Below are 25,813 nucleotides of genomic sequence, written 5' to 3' on the forward strand. Positions count from 1 at the left end.
TAGTTGCCCAGCTATCACAGCAAACTGGCCAATCACAGACAGTAGTCCAGCGGGTACCACTATCCACGTTGCCGAGATGCAAAACGAAGACGCAGGCGTGTTCAAAGTAACTCTGAGTTTCTCGGGTGTAACTAGTGTACATTGAGATCTCGTTCGTATCTTTTCAGGATTTTTAATATATCTAGTGCCTATTCGCTGCTGTTTTATCTCGAACCATTTCCAGTACGACGACTGGTGGCGGGCCATCGTGATCATAGATTAAGGGTCGACCTGCGACAGCAAACGCACAACTCGCGTACGGGCCGCTAGACGCCGCCGCGAGCGCTAAGAGTGCATTGTGATCGCAGGCACGCGTGTTGCGTGCGGGCCGCGAGGTGCCTCCACGACCGCAACCGTATGTAAGTGCCGACCGAGTTCGGGCAGGCTCATTTTATTGGCATCTCACTTTTGCCTATTCTCTTATTTGCTTAGTTGCTTAGCTATTATTCGTTTATGGCTCATCTTACTGTGCTCTCTTTCAGCCATTCTGATTGTTTTGATTTACTCCAGATTGAGAAGTGCTCATTTTGGCATTTCACTTTTGCTAATAATACGCTCCTTAGCTTTTTACAGTTGAATTGATTAACACAGTCTCATGTACTGTTTGTTCATTTCAGCCTGTTCATATTTTGATGTTCTTTCAATACTGTAATAATTATCGGAAGCATTTCTTCCCTTAAACTTGTGTAAAGTATTCTCGATGTAAGATTTGTTCTGTGACACAGGTGTAAGGTTTTGAATATAAATTATATACGAAAGTGTGCTTTAAAAGGAATTTATTTTTTCAGTTTGTACTACATCAGACGACAATTTTGTGATATGAGGGAGAAATTTGATGGGCGAAACCATGGAAATAGTCTTAAGTGGCTCAAATGGCTCTGAGCACTATGGGACTCAACATCTTAGGTCATAAGTCCCCTAGAACTTAGAACTCCTTAAACCTAACTAACCTAAGGACATCACACACACCCATGCCCGAGGCAGGATTCGAACCTGCGACCGTAGCAGTCCCGCGGTTCCGGACTGCAGCGCCAGAACCGCTAGACCACCGCGGCCGGCATAGTCTTAAGTGATCCCCTTTAAAAATAAAAATTTGTGTGACACTGAAAGACGTGACACTGTAGGCACCGAAAATTTATATATATATATATATATATATATATAATTATACGTCACACCCTCCCTTCTTTGTTGTTGTTAATGTCTACTACGGTAAAGTCTTTTCAGAAGATTCGAGAGGGGTAAGATTTACAGCAAACTTTTTACTTATCTTTTCTCTCACAGTTGGCTCCAGTTCTTTATGTCTAGGAGTCTGATTGTTGAAGCTGAAATACTCACATTTTAGGCTCTCATAGTTCAATTGATTTTATAATTTTGAAGAATTATTGCATTATTTTTGTTTGTACGATAATTTATTGCCTTACATTATACTATGTCACACTGTCTTTTGAATTTTCACATTAACGAAGTCATAATTACATTGTTCGCCCAAAATACAAAAAAATACGTCCGATCATATCAGAGGTACGTTTACTACTACTTACCTCTGCGGTAATAACAATATTCCAAAGGGTTTTAAATTTTTCTTGACAAATGAATTTCTGTTAGGTTCAATTATTATTTCATAAATGCATCCAGAAGTAAACGTAATAAGCAGTACTACATGGCGCAATTAATAACGGAAATTTTAAGTGTGCCAAATATTTTGTAATTTCAAATGTTTCTAAAAGAAAGTTTAACTATACATTCCGAGCTAGTACACAACAATTGTAACAAGGAAAATAAAGTAAATCTTTTTCATAAATTTTAGCTTGAAAAGAAAGATCTTGTGCATAAAATTGTATGAAAGTTCCAGAAAAACAGCTGAGATAATACTGACCCCTCCAAAATATGAAAAATGTTTGTGGTATCGACTACTACTGTTGAGGAAAAGTAGTGCTAGAGGAGGATGTCCCGTACACCGTCACTTGAAGGAAAAGCAGCCAGGCCTAAGAATGTGTGTGATCAGCAAGGGAGAAAGAAAAAGGGAAATGATAGTGAGCTCTTGTTTCTTTTGTTTCAGCCTGCAAAGGCGACCGTCACAGCTTTGAAAGTAAATAAAAACACAGGGAGAGAAATAACAGTAGAACTATAATTCCAAGTACGCTGCCACATTCGATTGATTTTATTTTTCAGTAGACTTATTTCGGCTCCATTGTCACTATCAGGTTACCTGTAAGTAAATATTGCGTAATTATGTTCCAATATTTATAATTTGACGTGTAATTATTAAATGGATTTCATTATAGTACTTTTTTACATAGTCTGATGGTTCTGACATGCACGCGATATCGGCGGTTCTGTCACTGTCGATATGCTTGTTGATTACGTTCCTTTGGTGTTACTGTGGTAATAGTGATTGGTTTTTTTGGGTTGTTTTTGGGAGAGACCGAACAGCGAGGTCATCGGTCTCATCGGATTAGGGAATGACGGGGAAGGAAGTCGGCCGTGCCCTTTCAAAGGAACCATTCCGGCATTAGCCTGGAACGATTTAGGGAAATCACGGAAAACGTAAATCAGGGTGGCCGGACGCGTGATTGAACCGTCGTCCTCCCGAATGCGAGTCCAGTGTGCTAACCGCTGCGCCACCTCGCTCGGTAATAATGATTGGTTATCGCTTTATCTGCTTTAGTACTTTATCTAGTTGTCAGACTGCATTCTTTGTACCAGTATTTTCGTGACAGTATGACAGATAACCCAGCGATATTCTAAGGGTCACAGCAGTTCTGTTTATCATGGTTGTTATTTAGATATTGATGTTTGCTACTGTTACACTTTTTCTTTTACAATGTGCTGTATCTAAATCTGTAGATTTTCTTTTTTATAATCCTAGGTATTATTTACAAGATTGGGTAGTCTTATTTGTTTAGTTATTACTTACTATTTTCATGTCCATTTGAGATCGCTGGAGACTGCCACTGTAATATATTTCCGTAGACGAATACAGTATAGGTTGTCTTTAGTCCACTGTACTCGTTTGTATTCCATTATAAATGGAATTTAAACATTTCTTTGTTATTATTTCTGTTCTAAAAGTAAGATAAGTAATAACTAAGAAAATAAGACTACCAAATTTTGTAAATAATACTAAAGGCTAAAAAATACCTCCAATTATAAAAAAAACCAAATGTACATATACAGACATAACACACAGTAAAAGAAAAAGTACTTCAATACCTCAATAATAGCCTGATAAATAGGACTGCCTTTAACCATGCAATATCGGTAGATTATCTGTCAAATAAAGTGTCATGAAAATACTGGTAGCCCGCATCTCGTGGTCGTGCGGTAGCGTTCTCGCTCCCCACGCCCGGGTTCCCGGGTTCGATTCCCGGCGGGGTCAGGGATTTTCTCTGCCTCGTGATGGCTGGGTGTTGTGTGCTGTCCTTAGGTTAGTTAGGTTTAAGTAGTTCTAAGTTCTAGTGGACTGATGACCATAGATGTTAAGTCCCATAGTGCTCAGAGCCATTTTTTTGAAAATACTGGGATAAACACCGTAATCTGACAATTATTTGAAGTAATAAGTCGAAGGAACGTAACTAACAACCAAGTAGACAGTGACAGAAACATCGATATAGCATTGATGTCGATACCGTCATAAGTACATACAAATATAAAATAATTAAATCCATTTAATAATTACCAATGAAATAATGTACCAAAACTATGCACCATTTAGTTACAGATAACCTGATGATGACAATTCAGCCGAAACAGACCTACTGTAAAAATAAAGAGAATCTAACTTAGCAGCGTACTCGGAATTATAATTACAGAATGTCCTTAAAAGACATATACTACGCAGCGGATCCAAAATATAAAAATGACACCAAGAAGAAACAAGTGGCCAAGGATCTTCGCTTCTCCAAGGCTTTCAGATACAGTCGTTTACCTGTTCTTGCCACAGTCCCAGAAAATATCGCGGCTGTCACACGACTTTTATGAAAAGCACGCGTTACAAAATCCACACATCTTTAATGTATTGATGCAGTCAACCTTCCTAGACTTCGATCCTCGTTTTTGTTCACACGAACGCCGAGCAAACGATTATACTCTTGGGGTACGCTACTGTGCTCCACTATTAACACACCGAAATCTTCATTCAAAGCACAGTAGATTTTTCGCTTTTCTTCAAATGTTCAAATGTGTTTGAAATCTTATGGGACTTAACTGTTAAGGTCGTCAGTCCCTAAGCTTACACTCTACTTGACCTAAATTATCCTACACACACACACACACACACACACACACACACACACACACACACACACACACACACGGTGACAATTATTGAACTATATGAAATAAAATCGTCATAACTTCCGAACGGTTTTCGTTAGAACGTTCAAACTGCACGGTTGGCCGCGGGGCATGATGGGAATTTGTATGGTTTGGTTTAGCGACGAAGCCCACTTTCATTCTGATGGGTTCGTCAATAGGCAAAATTGGCGCATTTTGGGGACTGGGAATCCGCATTTCGCGATCCAGAAGTCTCTTCACCCCCAACGCGTGACTGTGTGGTGTGCAGTGTCCAGTCACGGAATAATCGGAGCGATAATCCTTGACGACACGGTGGATAATGAACGTTCAAACTGTTCAAATGTGTGTGAGTTCTTAAGGGACCAAACAGCTGAGGTCATCGGTCCCTAAGCTTACACACTACTTAACCTAAATTATCCTAAGGACAAACACACACACACACCCATGAGGGAGGACTCGAACGTCCGACAGGGGGAGTCGCCCGGACCGTGACAAGACGACTGAGACTGCGCAGCGATAATGAACGGTACATGAAGGTTTTGGACGATGATTTCATCCCCATTATTCGAATTGACCCTGACTTCGACAAGATGGTGGTTCATGCGAGACGGAGCTCGACCCCATCGAAGCAGGAGAATGTTTGATGTCCTGGAGAAGCACTTTGGGGACCACATTCTTGCTCTGGGGTACCCAGAGGCCACTGGCATGGGCCTGGACTGGCCGTCACATTCTCCGGATCTGAACACAAGCGACTTCTTTTTGTGGGTCTGTAATAAAGACAATGTGTACAGTAATAACCCCGAAACCGTTTCTGAGCCCAAAACAGCCGTTCAGGAGGTCATCGACAGCTTTGATGTTCCGACATTTCGGCGGGTCATGCAGAATTTAGCTATTCGTCTGCGCCACATCATCGCCAATGATGGCAGTCATATCGAACATGTCATAACCTAAATCCGAATATCTGTAGTGAAGTTTACATGTTCAATCAAAGTGTGTGTACGTCGTAGTTTTCACTAATTTACTTGATTTTTCATATAGTTCAATAGCTGTCACCCCGTACATATTATAAAAATGTCTGTATATTTGTACTTACATTCCTGGAAATTGAAATAAGAACACCTTGAATTCATTGTCCCAGGAAGGGGAAACTTTATTGACACATTCCTGGGGTCAGATACATCACATGATCACACTGACAGAACCACAGGCACATAGACACAGGCAACAGAGCATGCACAATGTCGGCACTAGTACAGTGTATATCCACCTTTCGCAGCAATGCAGGCTGCTATTCTCCCATGGAGACGATCGTGGAGATGCTGGATGTAGTCCTGTGGAACGGCTTGCCATGCCATTTCCACCAGACGCCTCAGTTACACCAGCGTTCATGCTGGACGTGCAGACCGCGTGAGACGACGCTTCATCCAGTCCCAAACATGCTCAATGGGGGACAGATCCGGAGATCTTGCTGGCCAGGGTAGTTGACTTACACCTTCTAGAGCACGTTGGGTGGCACGGGATACATGCGGACGTGCATTGTCCTGTTGGAACAGCAAGTTCCCTTGGCGGTCTAGGGATGGTAGAACGATGGGTTCGATGACGGTTTGGATGTACCGTGCACTATTCAGTGTCCCCTCGACGATCACCAGTGGTGTACGGCCAGTGTAGGAGATCGCTCCCCACACCATGATGCCGGGTGTTGGCCCTGTGTGCCTCAGTCGTATGCAGTCCAGATTGTGGCGCTCACCTGCACGGCGCCAAACACGCATACGACCATCATTGGCACCAAGGCAGAAGCGACTCTCATCGCTGAAGACGACACGTCTCCATTCGTCCCTCCATTCACGCCTGTCGCGACACCACTGGAGGCGGGCTGCACGATGTTGGGGCGTGAGCGGAAGACGGCCTAACGGTGTGCGGGACCGTAGCCCAGCTTCATGGAGACGGTTGCGAATGGTCCTCGCCGATACCCCAGGAGCAACAGTGTCCCTAATTTGCTGGGAAGTGGCGGTGCGGTCCCCTACGGCACTGCGTAGGATCCTACGGTCTTGGCGTGCATCCGTACGTCGCTGCGGTCCGGTCCCAGGTCGACGGGCACGTGCACCTTCCGCCGACCACTGGCGACAACATCGATGTACTGTGGAGACCTCACGCCCTACGTGTTGAGCAATTCGGCGGTACGTCCACCCGGCCTCCCGCATGCCCACTATACGCCCTCGCTCAAAGTCCGTCAACTGCACATACGGTTCACGTCCACGCTGTCGCGGCATGCTACCAGTGTTAAAGACTGCGATGGAGCTCCGTATGCCACGGCAAACTGGCTGACACTGACGGCGGCGGTGCACAAATGCTGCGCAGCTAGCGCCATTCGACGGCCAACACCGCGGTTCCTGGTGTGTCCGCTGTGCCGTGCGTGTGATCATTGCTTGTACAGCCCTCTCGCAGTGTCCGGAGCAAGTATGGTGGGTCTGACACACCGGTGTCAATGTGTTCTTTTTTCCATTTCCAGGAGTGTATGTAAGTCCGTGTGTATGATCCACTTCTCCTCCTAAACCACTGGACAGATTTCAAACACATTTTGCACACATGTCTCTTACTGTCAGATAACAATCGCTGTGGGGGTAAGAGCAGCTTACCTACCACGGTTCACGAGATACGACGTCATAAACACTGACATGCATTAAAAATGCCGCGCCATGCATAAATTTAAATCCATTTATTATTTACTACCGAAACACCCCTGCAGTCGAGTCAGCTTAAGGAAATCCCTGAAACCTGGCGGCGTTTTCGACATCGTTCAACTGCGAAGCGCAAACGGCTGTACACAAATACAATAGCCTTTCATAGCCATAGAGACGTTTACACAATCGCATTGTATACATGCGTAGCAGCTTTGCCCACTATATGGAAAGTGTGTCCGAGATCTTTGTGCAATTGTTGGTATTACGCTACAAAAACAGTTCATTTTCTGTTTTTCTTTGTAATAGAAAATAGGGAAAATGAACACTCGGACAATGCCGGGTTTGTCCGCTAGTTAATAATGAGATGATCCACCCACAGCCTCTAGTACGCCAGTTTATAGGCAAATGTCACAGCTTTTGAGTACCTCAGCTTTTGAGTACCCCAGCTTTTGAGCACCCCAGCTTTTGAGTACCTCAGCTTTTGAGTACCTCAGCTTTTGAGTACCTCAGCTTTTGAGTACCTCAGCTTTTGAGTACCTCAGCTTTTGAGTACCTCAGCTTTTGAGTACATCAGCTTTTGAGTACCTCAGCTTTTGAGTACCTCAGCTTTCGAGTGACTCGGTGAAATAATACACAAGAGGCAAATATCGGTGAAGGCTTGTGGAAGAATCAGTGAACATGCAAGAAACGGAAGATATTTTTCACACCAATTTCACTTAATGTTCGTAATATTACATGTGTCCCGCTCCACCAAGTACAACTAGCTTTCGACCATGATGAAGACTCAGAACGTAGTTCCTCTCGTCTGTGTGGGAAAGCAGTGCGGTACAGTGCTTGCGGTTGTGCAGATGAAACATCATCTTCGAAGCATTCGCCAGACAACAAGTTGCTGCCACAGGCAAAGGAACGCCCCGGCCGGACGCCCGCTTTACGGTGGTGCTTAAAGTAAGGGGACGCAAAACGGCATTCAAACGGCGCCTGCAAGTAGCAATAAACTGAGCGCGGCGCTTACTGGCACCAACTTAACAATGTTATCGGCAGCTACACCGTGATGCCGATAACGGAAATGTTACGCGAAAACGTAAAACGGAACTCTTGTACGCTATTAATCATCGATGCTGACTGATGTAGACGATTACGCAAGAAGTGGAAAAAACGATAATGCGAAATGTATTTACGAAAAAGAAACGGTTATTGTTTCATGCGGCGCTAATGGGAACTTTTTGCTCTTCAAATCCCGCCTATGACGGTAGAGGGCGGGTGCGTGCAGAGTCTGATATACCCTCTGACGCCTTATATTTCTACATCTACATTTAAGTGCCTGGCAGAGGGTTTATCGAACCACTTTCACAATTCTCTATTATTCCAATCTCGTACAGCGCGCGGAGGGAATGAACACCTATATCTTTCCGTACGAGCTCTGATTTCCCTTATTTTATCTTGGTGATCGTTTCTCCCTATGTACGTCGGTGTCAACAAAATATTTTCGCATTCGGAGGAGAAAGTTGGTGAATTTCGTGAGAAGATTCCGTCGCAACGAAAAAGGCCTTTCTTTTAATGATGTCCAGCCCAAATCCTGTATCATTTCTGTGACACTCTCCGATATTTCGCGATAATACAAAACGTGCTGCCTTTCTTTGAACTTTTTCGATGTAGCCCGGAAGTCCTATCTGATGAGGATCCCACACCGCGCAGCAGTATTCTAAAAGAGAACGGAGAAGCGTAGTGTAGGCAGTCTCCTTAGTACACCTGTTACATTTTCTAAGTGTCCTGCCAATAAAACGCAGTCTTTGGTTAGCCTTCCCCACAACATTTTCTATGTGTTCCTTCCAATTTAAGTTGTTCGTAATTGTAATACCCAGGTATTTAGTTGAATTTACAGCTTTTAGATTAGACTGATTCATCGTGTAACCGAAGTTTGAATTCCTTTTAGCACTCATGTGGATGACCTCACGCTTTTCGTTATTTAGGGTCAACTGCCACATTTCACACCATTCAGATATCTTTTCTAAATCGTTTTGCATTTTGTTTAGGTCTTCTGATGACTTTATTAGTCGATAAACGACAGCGTCGTCTGCAAACAACGGAAGACGGCTGCTCAGATTGTCTCCCAAATCGTTAATATAAATAAGGAACAGCAAAGGGCCTATACCACTACCTTGGGGAACGCCAGAAATCACTTCTGTTTTACTCGATGACTTTCCGTCAATTGCAACGAACTGTGGCCTCTCTGACAGGAAATCACAAATTCAGTCAAATAACTGAGACGATGTTCCGTAAGCACGCAATTTCACTACGAGCCGCTTGTATGGTACAATGTCAAAAGCCTTCCGGAAATTCAGAAATATCGATCTGAAATCCCTTGTCAATACCACTCAACACTTCATGTGAATAAAGAGATAGTTGTGCTTCACAGGAACGATGTTTTCTACACCCATGTTGACTGTGTATCAATAGACCGTTTTCTTCGAGGTACTTCATAATGTTCGAACACAATATATGTTCTAAAACCCTGCTGCATATCGACGTTAACGATATGGGCCTGCAATTTAGTGGATTACTCCTACTACCTTTCTTGAATATTGGTGTGACCTGTGCAACTTTCCAGTCTTTGGGTACGGATCTTTCGTCGAGCGAACGGTTGTATGAGATTGTTAAGTATGGAGCTAATACATCAGCATACTCCGAAAGGAACCTAGTTGGTATACAGTCTGGATCGGAAGACTTGCTTTTATTAAGTGTTTTTACCCTTCTGTCCTCCTCGTGTTCCGTGTTCTCCGTCTGCCTTTCTTCTCCTTTTTCTATTTTTAGTCTCCTTTGCTCATGTGTGTATGAGTTTAGATTGCTATGGTTATTTGTATGGTTATTTGAATGCTGGGTAGTTAAGTTCTTCTTGGCACAAAAACCGTTTGGTCCGATGTACATGTTATGCAAATTGAAAGGGTTCACTGCTGTCAGCTGAAGCAGGACATTAAGAGGAATCAGCGGCGACGAGTGAAAATGTGTACCGGACCGGGATTCGAACCAAGGATCTCCTACTTACTAGGGAGCTGCGTTAACCAGTGCGCCATCCGGGACACGGCGTTATCACACTTGCGCGGACTGTCTCGGCACGCCTCACGGCCTATCCACATTCCCACCGGGCTCCAACTATCCACAGCCCCTATCCATTTTAATCCCGTTCGCTACTCACAGATTCCCACAGGAGGTGGGACGTATTTTTGCAGCTGCACTGAAGAAGGATGATCCATTGCTGAGCTAGGCGTATCAATTATATGAATGCGTGGTGTCTGTTCTTTCGGACATTCATATAACCGATGTACATTACCGGTGACACCATCTGACTAACAGCAACAAAAAATTTAAGTACCTCAAAACAGTATACACTTCCTCAAGACGACATTCGACATACATATGATTGTTTCTAAGCGACACTGGAAGATTGCATAGCACCTGGAGGTGGGAATACAATATAATAAAATTATTATCCACGAAAGTCTGTTCGTAAGCGTATGAGCTTCTCATTGCGACCATAAACAAGGGACAGGGCCTATAATATGTGAATGAAACTTCGTTCATATGGAGCTATTCCATCAGGATGACGTCTTCTCATCATCTGCTAATATATCACAGCTTGTGAGCATGATATTGTAAGAAATGTCCTTTTTTTTCGCATGAAACTCCTCTCTCTTGACAATATTCACTGGAAGGTGTTACTCCAAGAAAACTGGTCCGTTATTTACCAGATTTTCTTCAATAATTACCAAAGTGCAGTCGTTCCCGACTCCAGGGGTAGGAGCGATACTCGCACGCGCCTCTGGAATCGCCGTTTCCTGCGACCTTTCACCTGCTCGTTTAAGGACACGCTGGTATCAGTCTGATCCACAAAAACGGAAGCGAGACTCGTCGTTAAGCAATACAGAATGCCACTCAATTTCCCAGTTAACTCTGGCCCCACACCAAGCAATGCTCTTTTGTCTGTGGTGTGATGCAAGCTTCAAGTGACACATGTCAACTCGAAGAAGTATCAATCCATCTTCCTGTAATCTGTTCCCGAAGATTTGTTGCCACACACTGCCTGCAACTCCTGTCCGGATATCAGTTGCTGCCATCCGTCTCTTCGTCAGAGCCAGTGGTACGAGGATGAGTGAAATGAAATCTTCAAATATATTTTTAAATATTATTTATTGTGCAAAAGTGGTACAAAGCTGTATCACTTTTCTTCAACATAATCTCCCCCACGCTCAATGCAAGTCCTCCAGCGCTTAGAAAGTGCATAAATTCCTTTAGAAAAAAATTGTTTTGGTACTCCGCATAACCATTCATGCACAGCGTGGCGTACCACTTCGTCAGAACGGAACTTCTTTCCTCCCATTGCGTCTTTGAGTGGTCCAAACTTATAGAAATCGCTTGGGGCAAAGACTTGTGAGTATGGTGGATGAGGAAGACACTCAAAATGCAGGTCTGTGATTGTTGCAACTGTTATACGGGCAGTGTGGGGCCTTGCATTGTCACATTGCAAAAGGACACCTGCTGACAGCAGAACACGTCGCTTTGATTTGATTGCAGCAGGCCGCAGATGATTTTTTAGGAGATCTGTGTATGATGCATTGATGACTGGTCCCTCTAGGCATGTAATGCGTCAAAATGACGCCTTTTTCGTCCCAAAAGCGAGTCAGCATAACCTTCCCTGCTGATGGTTCTGTTCGAAACTTCTTTGGTTTTGCTGATGAGGAATGGAGCCATTCGTTGCTCGCTCTCTTCGTTTCCGGTTGGTGGAAGTGAACCCAGGTTTCGTCCCCAGTAACTATTCTTGCAAGGAAGCCATCACCTTCTCGTTCAAAGCGCCGAAGAAGTTCTTCACAAGCATCTACACGTCGTTCTCTAATTTCAGGAGTCAGCTGCCGTGGCACTCATCTTGCAGACACTTTGTGAAACTGGAGCACGTCATGCACAGTGTGGTGTGCTGACCCATGACTATTCTGTAAACATGCTGCAATGTCATTCAGTGTCACTCGGCGGTTTTCCTTCACTATGGCTTCAACTGCTGCAGTGTTCTGTGGAGTCACAACTCGTTGTGCCTGACCTGGACGAGGAGCACCTTCCATTGAAGTCACACCATTTTCGAACTTCCTACTCCATTCGTAGACCTGCTGCTGTGACAAACATCCGTCACAGTACTGTACCTTCATTCGCCGATGAATTTCAATAGGTTTTACACCTTCACTACGCAAAAACCGAATAACAGAACGCTGTTCTTCCCTGATGCAAACTGCAGGTGGGGCGGCCATCTTTATACTGATACTGCGACGATGTGTGTGCATCTGCACTACGCTGCAACGTACAGGCCATTCTGCACGTTGTTTGTAGCACTCTTACCAATTTACAGGATAACGGCGCGAAACTTCGATTTATTACAAATTTAAGGTTGTCCTGAGTCAACACCGTCATTACTCCTGCACGCGCGCGCACACACACACACACACACACACACACACACACACACACACACACACAGCACTACAACCAACCTTCTTTGCAGTTCGCTGTAGCTCGCGGTAGCCCTGAGGCAGTAGAAAGCCTGCTCACATTCTCAACTGCTGCAGTTGTCTGGTGGTGGAGCGTTTCGCTGTAAGCTGTAGGATCGAATACAGGTAGTGACATTTTTTTCACTGTGCATTTTAAGCTAGCATCCGCCTCTCAATGTTGTGGAAATGGCTCTGAGCACTATGGGACTTAACATCTATGGTCATCAGTCCCCTAGAACTTAGAACTACTTAAACCTAACTAACCTAAGGACAGCACACAACACCCAGCCATCACGAGGCAGAGAAAATCCCTGACCCCGCCGGGAATCGAACCCGGGAACCCGGGCGTGGGAAGCGAGAACGCTACCGCACGACCACGAGATGCGGGCTCAATGTTGTGGAGATTCGAAAGAAACGAAAAGTGGCTTGGATTGGACGTTGCATGCTCCACTTTTCCCAGTTGGAAACTGGTTAAGGATATGCACGTCGCCTAAGTGACATCCAATTGATTGCGATCGTTTCAGAACAATTGCACAGCGAAAAAATAACAAGCGAATCTGTGGTTTTCAGCTATTAATGTACAGAGTAAGGCGCAGCGCGGGATGCAGATTTGCTTCGTTTACATGAAGAAAGTTTACAGCAGCGCAGCGTATACTCAGCTGTCAGCTTTCCTGGTCTCAAACCATGCGGGGTGACAATTATTGAAGTATATGAAAAAAAAGGTAAATGAGTAACGAACTACGGAGTGCACACACTTTATTCAACATGTAAACATTATTACAGATATTCGGATTTACGTTATGACGTGTTCGATATACCTGCCATCACTGGCGATGCCGTGGCGCAGACGAGTAGCGAAATTGTGCATGACCTGCTGAAGTGTCGGGATATCGATGCTGTCGATGACCTCCTGAATGACTACTTTCAGCTTTGCAATGGTTTTGGGATTATTGCTGTACACTTTGTCTTTAATACAGACCTACAAAAAGGAGCCGCATGCGGGCAGATCCGGAGAATATGGCGGCCAATCGAGGCCCCTGGCAGCGCCCTGAACATCACACTCTTGCTTCGATGGGGTCGAGCTCCGTCTTGCATGAACCACACCTTGCCGAAATCACGGTCACTTGGAATAATGGGGATGAAATCATCTCCCAAAATCTTCACGTACCGTTTGGTGGTCACCGTGCTATCAAGGAATATCGCACCGATTATTCCGTGACTAAACACTGCACATTACACAGTCACCCGTTGAGGGTGAAGATACTTCTCCATTGCGAAATGCGGATTCTCAGTCCCCAAGTGCGCCACTTTTGCTTAAACACAAATCCAACAAAATTAAAGTGGGCTTGGTCGCTAAACCAAACCATACTAATTCCCATCATGCCCCGCGGGCCAACCGTGCAGTTTGAACGTCCTTACGCAAGCCGTTCAGAAGTTACGACGATTTTATTTCAGTAAGTTCAGTGATTGTCACCCTGTAGATGCGAACGCGATTATCTGCACGCTGGGGTGAAATATATTACTTGTTCGGACACGTTCAGATTATACAGAAGAGTGATAAACGAATGTCCACTGGCGAGAAAGAGATTCAGAAGATCATAAAGACACGGGATTCAGAAATTTCTTGCAGATGAATACCCATAATTTCAAGGAGCTTCTACAGATGACTGAGGGAAGCATTTTGAAATATGACTACAGTGTGAGACTGTCAATTTCTGCTTCCCTCCGATTAAGAGCGCAAAGCGCATTCATAATTCACTGCAAATTCTTCGAACAATGGGCTGTGAATTGTTCACATTTGAAGTATCGTAATCAATATGACCAATAACGAAAAGAGAACCACCTTAACAGGCTGTGATGTGAGACGTACAATTTGAAATAATCAAATAGTTTAACCATTAGTTTCCCTGCAATCGTCTGTGAACAACAGCACAGCGAAAAGAACATGCGAATCCAAAATATGTTATGTTTCTTATGCTTCAAGTAAAACGCAAAACACTTCAGCAACTTTCCTCCGTTTAAATATAGTACGTTCGTTCAGTAGCGCAGCAGGTGACTCAGCTTTCCTTGAATTAAACCCAGGTATCGAGACAATTCTTTGCGACGAACGGCGAAGAAGTTTGCCATAAAGAGTCCACGACAAAGGATTGCGGCAGTGGGTCTCAACAATGCATCGCAGTGCAAACTAAGCATCGCAAGATGGCTGCTGTAACAGGAGTTAAAGATTTATTTGGATTTTGGATATTTGTGGTAAGTTCTATGGGCCAAACTGCTGAGGTCATCGGTCCCTAGGCTTACACACTACTTAATTTAACTTAAACTAACTTACGCTAAAGACAACACACACACCCACGCCCATGGGAGGACTCGAACCTCCGGCGAATCGTGGTAAGGAGCCTTAGACCGCACGGCTACCCAGTTCGGCTTAAAGATTTAGATCATGCATGTACTTTCGTATTATTTTCTTTTATTTGTGCCAACTCAGGCAGCCTCCGATACATATTCAATCATTCATTCACACAAACACAAACACACACACAAACACACACACACACACACACACACACACACACACACACACACACACACATACAACAATTCACATACAATATTTACGTTGGTTGCAAACACATTACTTACGTCACGTTGTGACCATTCATTGCTATGAGATGTCACTCCAGACGCCATTTCAATACGGAACTTACAACATTCTTGCCTCGTGACAACTTTCATGGTGAGCGACCTTACGTCGCGTTTAAGTTATGTGAAAGTGATGATATTCAGTTGCTTAACGTCGTTGTCTGAATTTTATTCGTGGTCCGAAGCACAAAATACGCTACGCCAGTCAACTCGTCTGGTCGTAGATACGCAGCGCTACTTGTGCGAGATCAGGCCGAGTCGCTAGTTCACCGTATGTAGGAACTACTTATTTCTGTATTGAAAATACCGAAAATAAGCTCGCATAATGACGAAGTTTTAATCAGCGTATAGGAATAACTTGGTAATTCCGGAGTACGATTTGGGTGGCATTCGGTCAAGGTGTTCAAAATGGTAAAACATGTGACTGTTGAAGTGACGTCGTGCATCAAGATCTAAACTTTACGTGGCAACCGGACAGACACCCACAGTGCTTAAGTAAAATTTGTGGTGTGTTTATAGTGGACCGCAGTGATTGTAACAGCATAGATGATAATCCAAGATCCGGAAGGCCAAATATATCAACAGATGTGTGAAACTTGCGACAGATGCTCTTTAAGATCGCACTGCTATATGTATGGAACTTTCTGAGGCCACGAGAGTTCCCCCAACATCAGTATTCCGTATTCTAGCAAAAGATTTGAAGAAGAGGAACATTTCTGCGACTTGGATCCCACACTGACTGCTGAAGAGAAGCAAAAACTCCTGGACATTGCAACCTTGCTTAAACAACGATTCGACCGTGTGAATGCCAGGGATGCTCGTGTCGAATTGTGTCTACTGATGAAACGTGGATTAGAGACTTTGAACCGAAGTTGAAATCGGAGACCAACGAGTGGAGAGCTTCACATTCTCCACGTCAAAAAAAATTAGACGCGCTCAATCAAAGCTCAAGCATATGATGATTTTTGTTTATAATCACCAACGAGTCATCATGACAGACAGAGTCCCATATGGAACAAGTTTCACAGTAGTGTACTAACGTAACTTCATGCAAAACTTGCGCAGAAAAATGTACAAAACCCGACGCCAGTTGCTCGAGGCTGGCTGGCTCTGAGCACAGTGGGACTTAACATCTGAGGTCATCAGTCCCCTAGAACTTAGAACTACTTAAACCTAACTAACCTAAGGACATCACACACATCCATGCCCGAGGCAGGATTCGGAGACCGTAGCGGTCACGCGGTTCCAGGCTGAAGCGCCGAGAACCGCTCGGCCACAGCGGCCGCCGCTCGAGGCTGGGCCATTCATTCTTCGGTACAATGCTCTCCCACATATTGGCAATATTTGTAAGTAAGCTGTTCAGGTTTTTATGTTGGTAAGATTTCGTAAATAAAGCCACTGACTGTGCTGTGTGCAGTCTGTGGCTGGTTAGCATTGTTGGAATATTCGCTATTGTAGTGTTGGGCAGTTGGATGTGAACAGCGCGTAGCGTTGCGCAGTTGGAGGTGAGCCGCCAGCAGTAGTTGATGAGGGGAGAGAGATGGCGGAGTTTTGAGTGCGGGCGATCTGGACGTGTGTCCATCAGAAAGAGTGAATTTGTAATATTGGATATAATGAACATGATGACTTTTGAACATTATTAAGGTAAATACATTGTTTGTTCTCTATCAAAATCTTTCATTTGCTAACTATGCCTATCAGTAGTTAGTACCTTCAGTTGTTAGAATCTTTTATGGTTTCATATTGTAGCCCAAAAACAGCGCGAACATGGAAGCCACGTGTTGCCATATCCTTCCTACAGACCCGGCATGATTACACCAGGCTTCTATCCCTATGCGTCGACGTCGTTATCTTTCTCTGGAAGAGCGTTCTACCACTGTTACCCGAGCCGTTCGACAGATGAAAAGAACTGGTATCCTGGATGGAATAATAGAGCTTCCGAGACGATGGGATTCAGTCACGGAGAAGCAGGGAGACTGTACCGAAGGACTGTCAAGAGATATTGAAGGAAAATAGAAAGTGCGAGTGAAAAAAGTTAGAGGAATTATTTACGAAATGTTCCTCGTAGTTTCCACTTCCGTCGATGAGTGCACTGAGTCTACACGTAAATTACAAAAACTTTGAGAAATTACACTACTGGCCATTAAAATTGCTACACCACGAAGATGACGTGCTACATACGCGAAATTTAACTGACAGCAAGAAGATGATGTGATAAGCAAATGATTAGCTTTTCAGAGCATTCGCACAAGGTTGGCGCCGGAGGCGACACCTGCAACGTGCTGACATGAGGAAAGGTTCCAACGGATTTTTCATACACAAACAGCAGTTGAACGGCGTTGCCTGGTGAAACGTTGTTGTGATGCCTCGTGTAAGGAGGAGAAATGCGTACCATCACGTTTCAGACCATGATAAAAGATCGGATTGTAGCCTATCGCAATTGCGCTTTATCGTATCGCGACATTGCTGCTCGCGTCGGTCGAGATCCAATGACTGTTAGCAGAATATGGAATCTGTGGGTTCAGGAGGGTAATACGGAACGCCGTGCTGGATCCCAACGGCCTCGTGTCACTAGCAGTCGAGATTACAGGCATTTTATTCGCATGGCTGTAACGGATCGTGCAGCAATGTCTCGATCCTTGAGCCAACGGATGGGAACGTTTGCAAGGCAACAACCATCTGCACGAACAGTTCGACGACGTTTGCAGCAGCATAGACTATCAGCTCGGAGACCATGGCTGAGGTTACCCTTGACGCTGCATCGTATCAACGACGAACCAGGGTGCACGAATGGCAAAACGTCATTTTGCCGGATGAATCGAGGTTCTGTTTACAGCGTCGTGATGGTCGCATCCGTGTTTGGCGACATCGTGGTGAACGCACATTGGAAGCGTGTACTCGTCATCGCCATACTGGCGTATCACACGGCGTGATGGTGCGGGGTGCCATTACTTACACGACTCGTTCACCTCTTGTTCGCATTGACGGCACTTTGAACAGTGGACGTTACGTTTCAGATGTGTTACGACCCGTGGCTCTACCATTCATTCGATCCCTGCGAAACACTACATTTCAGCAGGATACTGCACGACCGCATGTTGCAGGTCCTGTACGGGCCTTTCTGGATACAGAAAATGTTCGACTGCTGCCCTGGCCAGCACATTCTCCAGATCTCTCACCAATTGAAAACGTCTGGTCAATGGTGGCCGGGCAACTGGCTCGTCACAATACGCCAGTCACTACTCTTGATGCACCGTGGTATCGTGTTGAAGCTGCATGGGCAGGTGTACCTGTACACGCCATCCAAACTCTGTTTGGTTCATTGCTCAGGCGCATGAAGGCCGTTATTAAGGCCAGAGGTGGTTTTTCTGGGTACTGATTTCTCAGGATCTATGAACCCTATTTGCGTGGAAATGTAATCACATGTCAGTTTTAGTATAATACATTTGTCCAATGAATACCCGTTTATCATCTGCATTTCTTCTTGGTGTAGCAATTTTAATGGCCAGTAATGTAAATATGGTATGCCGAAGAGGGTCCACAGGTGCCTGTCTGCTTATGCAGTGCTACGGGAGAGAAGGGACGTGGTGTACGTGGTCAGTGTTGAGCGCGGCTGGACCTCAAGCGCGTGTGACGGGCCGCGCCCGTTTGCAGGAGAGTGCAGTCCGCTGGCCGATACGGGGCGGAGGGGAATACGCGAGGCAGCCTTGGGCCCGTTACATTGTTTGCCGCCCCACCGAGCGCCTTGTATACACCTGTGCTCCCACGCGCCGCGCTGCGCAGGGAAGGAACTCTGTTTAGGCGCCGGACCATCCACAGCACTACGTTCTTGAATCGATGAGCATCTGCAATTTCTTATACCTGTTTCTAAATCTCCCTCTGATACCTGAAATGCTTATCCCCACTCGGCGATATTTTACTATGTGAGTGGCGGGAAAATTGCGCCTGGAGTAAAGAAAGTGGATTTTAATGTGATATTGGAAACCTTTTTGAACATGGCTGTTTCTCATCAACCGTATACAATTTTTAAACATAGGAAGTTAACAGCCAACCGGTTGCAAATAACTGTTCGGTGCAATTTACGTAGGTTTCGATACCTACTAAGGGTGTCTTATTCAGAATGCTTCCTGTATGCCTCTTGAGAAACCAGACACTTTCGCTATCTTGGTTACGAAATCACTCACCATTCGAATACCAACAATTTGCCCACGTTTCAAAAGCTCCGACATAACGCACTCACGACTACACGGAATACTTTTGTGATTACGACTGACACTTGCAATATGTGGAGGGCATTCCGCAGGAGCCGTTCGTGGTCAAATACAGCAGCAGACTTTTATTTAGTTTGGAAATAAGTAGTACTGGTAAGTCTTCCGTGTGTATTGGTAGCTTCCATCATAAGACAAAATTACGTTATTCCGTTCCTGATGACTCCTTCCAGTAAGGGTGTAAGAGGTCCTTGACTAAGGAATTTATTGCTAGCGCACTCGAGCAGATGTAATTTCGATGGATTGATCACGCGCTGCCTGCGATATGTAAGCAATAAGAGAATCTAAAAAAAAATGGCTCTAAGCACTATGGGACTTAACATCTATGGTCATCAGTCCCTAGAACTTAGAACTACTTAAACCTAACTAACCTAAGGGCAGCACACAACACCCAGTCATTACGAGGCAGAGAAAATCCCTGACCCCGCCGGGAATAGAACCCGGGAACCCGGGCGTTGGAAGCAAGTACGCTACCGCACGACCACGAGCTGCAGACAAGAGAAGCTCAGACCAGAGAGCAGTGTTGTATGCAGTAGGAACTGTGTAGCAGTAGGAGTTTGTAGTTGCTAGCAGTCTTGTGTATGAAGTTGGCTGGGCCGGTCGTGGATAGCGATGGCGTAGCCTGAGCGATATAATATAAGGTAAAAGCAGCCTCGCGCATATGTATTATTGTTATATCAAGTCCCACGTAAATATTTAAAAAATCTCTTAATAATAATCTTTTTTATAAAAATTAGCTTTTGACAATCATTCATCTCAATTTAAAAAATGTACTGATGTCTCCAATACATGGTCATCCCGATTATTGTAAAGAAAAATCAGTTGTTTCTTTTTATGCATGACAAGTCTATCGGCCAGCATTGCACTGAGCTGTGACAGAAAAATTTCTTATATGAGCAGATATACACGCGTTATTGAGGTAAGAATTTTCAATTTATTCAGAATGATCTTTCAGCGCCATGACGCAGCACTGCTGACGTCCAAAATTTACCAGTTTAAATTCACAGTCAATTATTGAAGGGTTATAAGTGAGCCACAATTCTGTTACGGAATTTATCTGTGGGAGATTACGCTGAATGTGAATTATAGAATTATATTTTTTACTGTTGGGAGGTTATTATACAGGGTGTTACAAAAAGGTACGGCCAAACTTTCAGGAAACATTCCTCACACACAAAGAAAGAAAATATGTTACGTGGACATGTGTCCGGAAACGCTTATTTCCATGTTACAGCTCATTTTATTACTTCTCTTCAAATCACATTAATCATGGAATGGAAACACACAGCAACAGAAAGTACCAGCGGGACTTCAAACACTTTGTTACAGGAAATGTTCAAAATGTTCTCTGTTAGCGAGGATACATGCATCCACCCTCCGTCGCATGGAATCCCTGATGCGCTGATGCAGCTCTGGAGAATGGCGTATTGTATCACAGCCGTCCGCAATACGAGCACGAAGATTCTCTACATTTGGTACCGGGGTTGCGTAGACAAGAGCTTTCAAATGCCCCCATAAATGAAAGTCAAGAGGGTTGAGGCCAGGAGAGCGTGGAGGCCATGGAATTGGTCCGCCTCTACCAATCCATCGGTCACCAAATCTATTGTTGAGAAGCGTACGAACACTTCTACTGAAATGTGCAGGAGCTCCATCGTGCACGAACCACATGTTGTGTCGTACTTGTAAAGGCACATGTTCTAGCAGCACGGGTAGAGTATCCCGTATGAAATCATGATAACGTGCTCCATTGAGCGTAGATGGAAGAACAAAATAAAATGAGCTCTAACATGGAAATTAAGCGTTTCCGGACACATGTCCACATTACATATTTTCTTTATTTGTGTGTGAGGAATGTTTCCTGAAAGTTTGGCCGTACCTTTTTGTAACACCCTGTATAATTATCTTTGGGGGGTTACAAGGGCTTTTTCCCTTCTTTCTTTTATGGTACCAAAACTTAGCCTGGGCGAGCAGACCGTACCGACAAGCCTGTATCGGCGGGTCGGCTGCTCAGCGGCTGCGTGGAGTGAGAGGGGGAGGGGGAGGGGGAGGGGGAAGGCCGAGGACGGCACGGCGGCAGAGTGCCAACCGTCCGGCCGCGTCTGCCCCACTGGCCTCATCCGAGACGCGAGGGCCGCAGGTTCCGGCAGCCGCACTCCCTGGGCCTTAGCCCTAAGTCCTGTATCATACAGCTTTCCATAACTGCCAACACGGCGCGAGCCTCTTCGCCTCTGCATACTTACCGAACTCTACATCCATTTCAACCTGCTTAATTAACTGCAGCCTTGGTCTCGCTAGCGCCCCCACTTCCTCCAGTATCACTCCCTCTCGATGCCTCAGGGTGCGTACCATCTGGCTATGCGTTCCCTTAGTCAAATTTCACAAATACACTACTCGCTATTAAAATTGCTACACCACATTGATGACGTGCTACAGACGCGAAATTTAACCGACAGGAAGAAGATGTTGTGATATGCAAATCATTAGCTTTTCAGAGCATTCACACAAGGTTGGCGCCGGTGGCGACACCTACAACGTCCTGACATGAGGAAAGTTTCCAACCGATTTCTCATACACAAACAGCAGTTGACCGGCGTTGCCTGGTGAAACGTTGTTGTGATGCCTCATGTAAGGAGGAGAAATGCGTACCATCACGTTTCCGACTTTGATAAAGGTCGGATTGTAGCCTATGGCGATTGCGGTTTATCGTATCGCGACATTGCTGCTTGCGTTGGTCGAGATCCATTGACTGTCAGCAGAATATGGAATCGGTGGGTTCTGTAGAGTAATACGGAACGCCGTGCTGGATCCCAACGGCCTCGTATCATTAGCAGTCGAGATGACAGGCATCCTATCCGCATGGCTGTAACGGATCGTGCAGCCACATCTCGATCCCTGAGTCAACAGATGGGGTCGTTTGCAAGACAAGAACCATCTGCACGAACAGTTCGACGACGTTTGCAGCAGCTTGGACTATCAGCTCGGAGACCATGGTTGCGGTTACCCTTGACGCTGCGTCACAGACAGGAGCGCCTGCGATGGTGTACTCAACGACGAACCTGGGTGCACGAATGGCAAAAAGGCATTTCTTTGGATGAATCCAGGTTCCGTTTACAGCATCATGATGGTCGCATACGTGTTTCGCGTCATCGCGGTGAACGCACATTGGAAGCGTGTACTCGTCATCGCCATAATGGCGTATCACCGGGCGTGATGGTATGGGGTGGCATTGGTTACACGTCTCGGTCACCTCTTGTTGGCATTGACGGCACGTTGAACAGAGGACGTTACATTTCACATGTTTTACGACCCGTGGCTCCACCCGTCATTCGATCCCTGCGAAACCATAAATTTCAGCAGGATAATGCACGACCTCATGTTGCAGGTCCTGTACGTGCCTTTCTGGATACAGAAAATGTTCGACTGCTCCGCTGGCCAGCACATTCACCAGATCTCTCACCAATTGAAAACGTCTGGACAATGGTGGCCGAGCAATTGGCTCGTCACAATACGCCAGTCACTACTCTTGATGAACTGTGGCATCGTGTTGAAGCTGCATGGGCAGCTGTACCTGTACACGACATCCAAGCTCTCTTTGACTCAATGCCCAAGCGCATAACGGCCGTTATTACCGCTAGAGGTGGTTGTTCTGGGTACTGATTTCTCAGGATCTATGTACCCAAATTGCGTGAAAATGTAATCCATGTTAGTTCTAGTATAATATATTTGTCCACTGAATACCCGTTTATCATCTGCATTTCTTCTTGGTGTAGCAATTTTAATGGCCAGTAGTGTAATACAGTGTAATATCTTTTCATTCTGACTCGGTACGGTATCTGTATACACGGGGTTTCAAAACGAATATACAGGTTTCAAGGCTTTGTGGCATTTATTACCGTCACCTTACACGTAAACGTTGAAGAGCCAAAAGAAACTGGTACACCTGTCAAATATCGTGTAGGACCCCCACGAGCACGCAGAAGTGCCGCAACACGACGTGCATGAACTCGAATAATGTCCGAAGTAGTGCTCCAAGGAGCTGACACCACGAATCCTGTACAGCTCTCCATACCTCCTTAAGAGTACGAGGGGGTGGAGATCTCTTCTGAAAAGCACGTTGCAAGGCATCCCAGATATGCTCAATAATGTTCATGCCTCGGGAGTTTAGTGGCCAGCGGAAGGAAGTGTTTAAACTCAGAAGGGTGTTCCTGGACCCACTCTGGAGCAATTTTTGATGTATGGGGTGTTGCATTATCCTGCTGGAATTGTCACGAATGCACAATGGACAAGAATGGATGCTTGCGTGCGCGTCACTTGACAGGGTCGTATCTAGGCGTATCAGGGGTCCCGTATCACTCCAACTGCACACGCCCCACACCATTACAGAGCCTCCTCCAGCTTGAACAGTGCCCTGCTGACATGCGGGACCCATGGATTCATGAGGTTGTCTCCGTTCCCGTAGGCGTCGACCCGCTCGATACAAATTGAAACGAGACTCGTCTGAACACGCAACATGTTCCAGTCCAATACCGGCGTTGACGGGCCCAGGCGAGGCGTAATTGTTTGTGTCGTGCAGTCATCAAGGGTACACGAGTAGGCCTTCGGCTCCGAAAGCCCATATCGATCATGTTTCGTTGAATGGTTCGCACGCTGACACTTTTTTAGTGACCCAGCACTGAAGTCTGCACCAATTTGCGGAAGGGTTGCACTTCTGTGGCGTTGAACGATTCTGTTCAGTCGTCGTTGGTCCTGTTCTTGCAGGATCTTTTTCCGGCCGCAACGATGTCGGAAATTTGATGTTTTACCGGATTCCTGATATTCACGGTACATTCGTGAAATGGTCGTACGGGAAAGTCCCCACTTCATCCCTACCTCGGAGATGCTGTGTCCCATCGCTCGTGCGCCGACTGTAACACACGTTTAAACTCACTTAAATCTTGATAAAGTGCCATTGTAGCAGGAGTAACCGATCTAACAACTGCGCCAAACACTTTTTCTCTTATATAGACGTTGCCGACCGCAGCGCCGTGTTCTGTCTTTTTATATACCTCTGTATTTGGATACGCATTCCTATACCAGTTACTTTGGCGCTTCAGTGGAAATAACTTTAGGATCATCCGGGAACTACAGAACATTCTGTTTTGACGCGTGACCGCTTCCCGCCCAGCACCACAATCGACTGACCAGAGACCTTCGTTCTCATCCGCATGTGTTTGGCGGCAACTACGATTCAACACGGTTGCTTACTGCTTAGCTGTGCGACTTTAAATTGTGTGGCAAAATTGACGATCCCACCTAGTGCGAGATGCCCAGCGTTATCCGCTTTTTAAACATGTAAAATTCCCACCCATCGAAACTGATAGACAGATGGGTGAGGTTTACAGTAACATGATGAACGAAGCGTCAGTTCGGAAGTGGTGTATCATGTTTAACGGCTTGGTTGGTCGATTCCGGGGAGGCGACAAAATAGCAAGTTCATCGGTCTCATCGGATTAGGGAAGGATGGGGGAGGAAGTCGGCAGTGCCCTATCACAGGAACCACTCTAACATTTGTCCGAAACGATTTAGGGTAATAACGGAAAACCTGGATCAGAATAGCCGGACGCGGGTTTGAACGTCGTCCTGCCGAATGCGAGTCCAGTGTATAAACCACTGCGCCAGGTCACTCGGTTGTTTAATGGCGGGCGGAAGAATGTTAACAACAAAGATTGCTCGGGCCGGCCCTCAGTGTTGACTGACGGACTCAAAGCAAGGATTGAAACAAAAATCCAAGAAGATAATCGTTTGGGCTGCACTCATTCTTTTCAGACATTTCAAGAACTATGTTCTAAGTGACTGTTAGTGTAGATCTGTGCTATAAACAGACGAACACACAACCAAATGAACGGGAGCTCCACTGACATTTCTCAGCCGCCAGGAGCAGAATTTTCACAGATGCAGAGCAATTAGAACCTAAAAACTATGGTGTGCCGAAACGCGGGATCGAACCACGGACTTTTAGATCTTCAGTCTAACGCTCTCCCAAATGGGCTATTTCGGCTGACATGGATGTTTGCTCTTTTGCATGTCGTCGTTTCTACCTGCCTCGTTCGTAATTTCACAGTCATCTTCGTCCGATCAGACACAAGACGCTGAAAGCCGTGCAGATAGTGGTGAGTTTGTGGATCACATTGTCACTGGTGATAAGATCTGGATATCAAGTTTCACACCAGATACAAAGCGCTCATGAATGGAATGGCATCATTCGCAATCCCCGACCAAACCGAAAAAAGCAAAACAAATCTGGAGCATCAGAAAGATTTGGGATCGTAAGGGGTGTCCTGGTCGCCAACTTCATGCCTAGAGGTGAGACCATAAACGG

The 25,813-nt window shown here is 45.4% G+C and overlaps 1 protein-coding gene and 1 non-coding gene across 3 annotated transcripts in view; both read right to left on the minus strand.

Annotated features, from left to right (window-relative positions):
- Positions 1-25,813, minus strand: part of LOC126094689 (uncharacterized) — a 507,242-nt gene that overhangs the window by 264,853 nt on the left and 216,576 nt on the right. The gene's annotated exons all lie outside the window — the stretch shown is intronic.
- On the minus strand, positions 25,420-25,492 carry Trnaf-gaa (transfer RNA phenylalanine (anticodon GAA)). Its single transcript has one exon. It is a non-coding gene; the product is annotated as a tRNA-Phe (tRNA).

The sequence above is a fragment of the Schistocerca cancellata genome, chromosome 8 (assembly GCF_023864275.1).
Source record: "Schistocerca cancellata isolate TAMUIC-IGC-003103 chromosome 8, iqSchCanc2.1, whole genome shotgun sequence".
Taxonomy (NCBI): domain Eukaryota; kingdom Metazoa; phylum Arthropoda; class Insecta; order Orthoptera; family Acrididae; genus Schistocerca; species Schistocerca cancellata.